Source organism: Adiantum capillus-veneris, chromosome 5 (genome assembly GCF_014529385.1).
Source record: "Adiantum capillus-veneris isolate H3 chromosome 5, ASM1452938v2, whole genome shotgun sequence".
Classification (NCBI taxonomy): domain Eukaryota; kingdom Viridiplantae; phylum Streptophyta; class Polypodiopsida; order Polypodiales; family Pteridaceae; genus Adiantum; species Adiantum capillus-veneris.
Genome location: NC_140935.1, coordinates 106,091,177 through 106,097,714, shown reverse-complemented (window position 1 = coordinate 106,097,714; position 6,538 = coordinate 106,091,177). Strand labels below are relative to the sequence as shown.

Sequence of the window (6,538 nt, the reverse complement as noted above, 5' to 3'; positions counted from 1 at the left end):
GCAGCTTACCATATGAGGAGGGCCGCCACCTGCAGGGGTGACTACACAAGGCTATAGCCAGGGAGGGCCCTTGGTTGAGCCAGGCAGAGGAGGTACACCACCTATAGGGCATGGATGGGAGCTACATGTACGAGGAGGAGGGGATGATGATCAGAGCATGAAGGAGGGGGATGAGCTGAGGGTTGGAGGGCGTGAGGAGGAACTAGAGTTACAGAGAATTGAGGGTAATCGTGAGCGGGCTTGGGAAAGTTTGTGTGTGGAGCAGGCGTGGAGGAGCTTGAAGGGCTGAAAGCGGACTGTAGGACCATTTCAAGATCAAAGCACATGGTTTCAGCAGGTCATAGAGGAGCCAAGAGAAGGAGAAAAGGGTGTTGAGAGCAGGAGGGGCCGAAACCTGTTTGTGCAACGCTTGCATGAACAGGTTGGCAAGCCACCAATTATACAAGGTGGAGAAAGCTACACTGGTTGCTTGAGGAAAGCCATGAGCTGTCAAGGGGCTAGTTTTGGATGAGAGTGGCTAACTGCAAATGATAAAGGGGCTGAAAGCTAAGAAGAGATGGGTCATGAGCTATCGAGGGTTCCGAGAAACGGTGACAGGACCTTTGGTGGCTGCAAAGCTAGGGGTGCGCCATCAACTACACAAGAAAGGGAAGGAGGGCGTTTTCTCTGAAAAGCATCACTTTCCAAATCAAACCCAAATGATTTGACATCATCATAACCTCTATATTTTTGATATTTTTTATGCTTAAGTGAATATTACCTCTCTCTTCCTCTCATGCCTAAGTGTTATCATGTATCTGAGTGATTTCTGTGTGAATCTGGTGTGTGCAAAAGATACAAAATTTGTGGGTGTGGCATGAATAAAATGGATCCAAGTCTGAGGTAGAAGGGATACATGCAAGCGATTTGGTAGGGGTCTATGGATTGTTTGTTATAGGATTGTCTATATGTGAGTATATGGGTATGCTTTGCGACGGGATGCATATTGCCAAGGTTGGTCGGGTATGGGCATGGTTAGCAATTGTTAGCAGATTGGACGTTTTTGTGTGTGCTGAATAGGGGATAGTAGAGAGGCATTCAGATTGTGTGCTGGTTGTTTTCTCATTTCTCCCTTTCCATCCTTTTTCGGACAACACAAACATCCATGCCTCTAATGCCGAATATAGGCGCCTTGACGTGCTGAGCATTTCTCTCTCATTCGTCATCCTCAACCGATCGCTACATCGTGCGCTATGAGCTCCCTCGTCATCTTCACTTACCTTGCTTGTTGCTGCCACACCCTGTCCTGCCCTCCTTTTGCCTCCTCACTTTCCCACTAAAACCCCCTTACCAATGTAATTAGGGTAGCCATCCCATTCTGATCATGGGCATTCCTCTTTTCATTTCATAAGGGCACCACATTTGGCACGCACATCGACCAAAGCATTGCCTCGCTCCACATTCATTTGTAGCAGCCCCTTGATTGAATTATCATCGTGAATTTTCTTGCCCACTTCAATTTCTTGGATAGTGTCACTTGCCTTTAAGATGTAAGTATAGGTGATTGCATTTGGAGAGTTGTCCTCTCTTTGCATTTGCTAAAAATAGCCAGCTTCCTGGCCTTGCCTCTATTGGGTATATCCCACGATCATTGCATTCCAAGAGACGACATTCCGAACATGAAGCTCTTCAAGCACTTATTGCCCTCTAGGCATTGCCAAGAATAACCTTTAGGGTACATCCGGCCCAAGCATACTGAAATTACCATATTTTGCATACATACCGTCCACCGTAGTGCTGAGCACAACTCTAGAAGCATACCCTGTTATCAATACACTGCAGAAGATGACATTTCAACAAAATGCTACTTGATCGTTTATTGCCCGATTGAGTGCACCACATTCCAGAACCTGGTCGGCACTCAGTTGGCACACTCACTGAGGCGACCACATGTTGGGTTCAAGCCCTTGTCAATATACCTGTGGGAACATATCCTCATAAGCATGAAGTTACACCCAGTGAGAGCCACTCTTTTGGTGGAGTGTGCATGGAAAACTTTTACCTTATATATATGTAAAGGCTTTGAATAAAAAATAACAAGCGTTTCTTTTAATCATTGTGTCGACTCTCTCTCGATCTCTCTCTCTCTCTCTCTCTCTCTCTCATTTTTCCAGCCCTTGCTTTGCACGCTCCAGTTGCCATGAATCCCCATCAACTCCACCCACCATAGACCTCCAAGCCTATAATATGGTATCAGAGCCTAGGTATAGTGGGCAACTCTCAAGGCGGTTCTAAGCTTGCAAGCTTCTGCAGCGTTGCAACACGCGCTGCAGGTGATGGCATCAGCTTTTGTGACGTAGATAGCAGCAAGCCTAAGCGGTGGTGACAGCTTGGCGCTACAGCTCAACATAGGGTGGCAAGGCACAATTCAAAATGCACACAAAGCGTGTAGCTTGAGTTGGGGTTTCGTACGTGCTAGGCAATCTTGTCGAGCTTCTTAGCAAGCTTGAGTGCAGGTTCGAGTTGGTCATTGCTCACACGGTGCATCAGAGAGCCCAGGAGGGCGCTGATGTCATCATAGGAGGATCACAATGCCATTTGTCCAGCTGAAGTATAGTAAAGCTACCAGCTTTGTGAGCATTTTCAACAAGCTATCTTCATGAGCATCTCAACACACTCAAAGATCAAGGAAACGGTGAGCACTTTTTTGTAGCCGTCGAAAGCGGTTTTTTGAAATTCTACTTTCAACAAAATTATTTGATTATTGAGAATTTTGAACACCATATCGCACTTATTGGTTCGCTTTTGGTCTTCATCAATCTCGACATCGGCTTTGAGAAAACTATTTACAACTTCAACATGCTGTCAAAGCTTGATAAATTCAATGAATTCAATGGATTTGGTTTTCCTGCATGAGCTACTACACGACAACAAGATAGTGAGAAATACAACATATGCAAAGTTCAAAGAATATTTTTCCATGTTCAGTGTCCTAGACTTATTATGATTTGGTATGTTGTCATTATCAATGTCAAAAGCCTTGTTTTAGATTAAGTTACTGTCATGCAAAATTTTGTACGGGTTATATACACTGCCACACATGAGTGGTAAAACCTCCCAAACTATCAGTTTTTTGTTCAAGTCCTATTTTTTTCTGCTTCTCATGAGGTTATTGGTTACAACTTAAACCCAAGGTTTGGCAGTGAACCAAAAACTCCATTTATTGGTAGCTAATTTTTTAACCTACATCCTATCTGTTCAAGGGGGGGTTCACTATCATAGCACCAGGTTATGGATACACCAAAATCCTTCGTTGTGAGAAAACCTAAAACTCACGGTTGACGAGTATACCAAAAATTAAAGGTATCATGAGAGTGGCCTGTCTAGTTCAGGCTTGAGGGGGGATTGTTGGGTTCAAGACCTTGTCGGTATACCCGTGGGAACATATCTTCATAAGCATGCAGTTACACCCAGTGAGAGCCACTCTTTTAGTGGAGTGTGCATGGAAAAATTTTATTTTATATATATGTAAAGGCTTTGAATAAAAAATAACAAGCGTTGCTTTTAATCTTCGTGTCGACTCTCTCTCTCTCTCTCTCTCTCTCTCTCTCTCTCTCTCTCATATTTCGTGCCCTTGCTTTGCAAGCTCCAGCTACCCATGAATCCCCATCGGCTCTACCTGCCATAGCCCTCCAAGCCTAACACCACACTAGTACAAAACTAGCCCCCAATGAAACTTAAACTGCTAATATCTTGGCAACCAGAGCTCCGATTGCCGATCTAAAAAGACCCTCATGCTCCACAAGATGAGCACTTCAGGCCCATGCATTCACTTCATCCCTAATCCATCATCTACAATTGCCCAATACGATACAGATTTGCAATCAAACCCAATTTCAAATTGGTAAAATTTCCTCACCATAGCTCCAATTGACGAGCCGTAAAGACAAGCCCGTAGAGCACCTTGAGTACTACAAGTCTATTGCATAAACTTCCATTTATAATGACCTCAAATATACCCACTTTTAGCATTAAAAAACATAGATTATGGCCCTTTAAAGCCACATCTGGCATACATATAGCATCAAACCTTGCCTGTTATCAAGACTGGTCACTACCAAATATACATATAGGCTTCAAAGAAGCTAAACTTGCATCCCCTTTTCTCACCATAGAAGAGGAGCGGCATGACAACGTTCAATCAAAAGCTTTGTGGAAGCCTATATGTACTCACATATATTCTAATGTTTAATTCATGCTCTCCAACAAGGTAAATTGGCTCGAAGAGACAAAAAGAGCAAGAAAAAAGCACACACAATCAAGCAAAAGAAAAAATAAAAAAATGCACAAAACCTAGAGCTCGATCTTTGGTCAACCTCATGGTGCCAGTGCAGCTTGTCTCACTGGCGGAATGTAGGCCCGTGACATTTTGAAGAAGGGCTTCCATGTGGCATGGTCGGTTGTGGTCATGATTGGTTGAATCATGCGGGTGTCTTGTTGCGATGGGCACCCATGTTCTTGTTTTGGCTCGGTGATGAAGGATGGCAATCTGTTGAGGTGTGGTAGTCATTCCAGTGGTGACGGTCTGTGACCACCGGAATGTAGGGCCCATGACATTTTGAAGAAGGGCTTCCATGCGGCATGGTAAGTTGTGGTCATTCTTGGTTGAATCATGCAGCATGTGGGGGTGGCTTGTTGCGATAGGCACCCATGTTCTTGTTCTGGCTCGGCGATGAAGGATGGCAATCTGTTGAGGTGTGGTAGTCATTCCGATGGTGACGGCCTAGATGGGTCGGATGTTTGACTGCGTTTCTTTGGGCATGTTGGGTGGGATGGAAACCTATCTAGTATGGTGGCACCTTGAACTTTTATGTTCTTACAATGTTATGTCGTATACACTTCGGTGTATGTTTATGGCTCCTTGTAAAATCTAGCGTGCTTTTATATGTCTTGTAGTTTGTTGGTTATGGTCCGGATGTATTGTTTGGTTGTGGCTCCATGTACAAGACTGATTTTTGGGCTACCATTGGAACTCTCGATGCCTAGAGGTCGGTTCGAGCAAGGTTGTCTTTGTAAGAGCCGGGTCCCCTAGGTACTAAGGAAATTAGTGGGATGGAGGCACTCATTTTAAATAATAGTCACAATTTTCCTCTTGTAGTACGAGGATTGAGGGGCAGACAACAAATAAAAATTCTTCCTGTTTTATTTGGAGAACTTGCACGTTCTACATTCATTCAATTTTAGTTATTTACTTGGTGAGCCAAAGGAGATTTTCTTGTTTCTTGAACATAGAACTGGCCACTTGGCATGATCTGAGGAGCCATTGCCCACGTCTTCAATCGCAAGGCCAAGGGCCCCGAAATGAGGGGAAAAAAACAAGAACAACGCTTTTCTTGCGTCGTTTGAAAAGAGTTGACCTATGTCGAACTATAGCAGATTTTCTAAAAATCAATTGCAACAACAGAAGCACATCGAGCATGGACTCTCTCTCTCCTCTCTCTCTCTCTCCCCCCGCCCCCCCCCCCGTCTGACTAAAGGCCAATTTTATGGAAAACTTAACTGGTGCAACCTTTTTGTGGGGTTTTTTGGTATGTGCATCTTGGTTTGCAGAGCTACTGGACAGCAATTGAATGTAGTGGAAGGCCGAGAAAAGGAGCAGGGGAGTCGAAGCAAAAAAGGAAGGCAAACCTAAAACATGCACACACACACACACACACACACACACACACACAACAAAGAGAGAGAGAGAGAGAGAGAGAGAGAGAGAGAGAGAGAGAGAGAGAGGAATATAGAGAAGCTCATGAAGATGGTCGATGCCGTACGCTCTGGGGGCAAAGGCACTGTAGGAAGAAAGAAGAAGGCCATCCACAAGACAAATGACAAGAGATTGCTGAACAACTTGAAAAGATTGGATGTAAATATTATTCGTATGAGGAAGTGAACATCTTCAAAGATGATACAATCATTCATTTTACCAACCCTAAAGTACAAGCATGGGTTGTGAGTGGCTCATCATAGAACAAAAGCCTTCAAGACCTCTTACCATACATTATAAATCAACTTGGTCCTGACAATCTGGCTAACCTGAAGAAAATCGCAGAGCAACGGTGGGAAGCAATCCATGAGGGTGATGAGGACGATATCTACCAGAGCTAGTGGAGGGTCAAACATTTGAGGACACTGCCAAAGATGGTGAGGCAAAGTAGATAAGAAGGTTTTCTCAATGGAGTGTATGTTTTGAGACTTTTGAAGAATCGGTTAATTTACAATTTTGCTCAAGTTTTGGATGCTTTGATTGTTGTGTCTTGTCAAGAGACTTTCTCTTATAAGCATGCAGAGCTCTTGGGAGATGCTTATTTAAAATGGGTCATTAGTCTGTGGCTTTTCTTGAAGTTTTCTCAAAAGCACGAGCGACAATTTACTTGGATGCAACAAAAAGTTAGCAATGTGGTTCTCTATGAAAAGGCTCTACATAAAGCACTACAGGTATGCATTCATGCTAACTATTTTGCTCCATTCAGATGAACTTCCCCTAGAATTCCTCCTGTTTTCACTGAAG

The 6,538-nt window shown here is 43.8% G+C and overlaps 1 pseudogene; it reads left to right on the top strand.

The window, feature by feature from the left end:
• Positions 1-5,770: 5,770 nt before the first annotated feature.
• On the top strand, positions 5,771-6,185 carry LOC147457871 (nascent polypeptide-associated complex subunit beta pseudogene; annotated as a pseudogene).
• Positions 6,186-6,538: the final 353 nt, after the last annotated feature.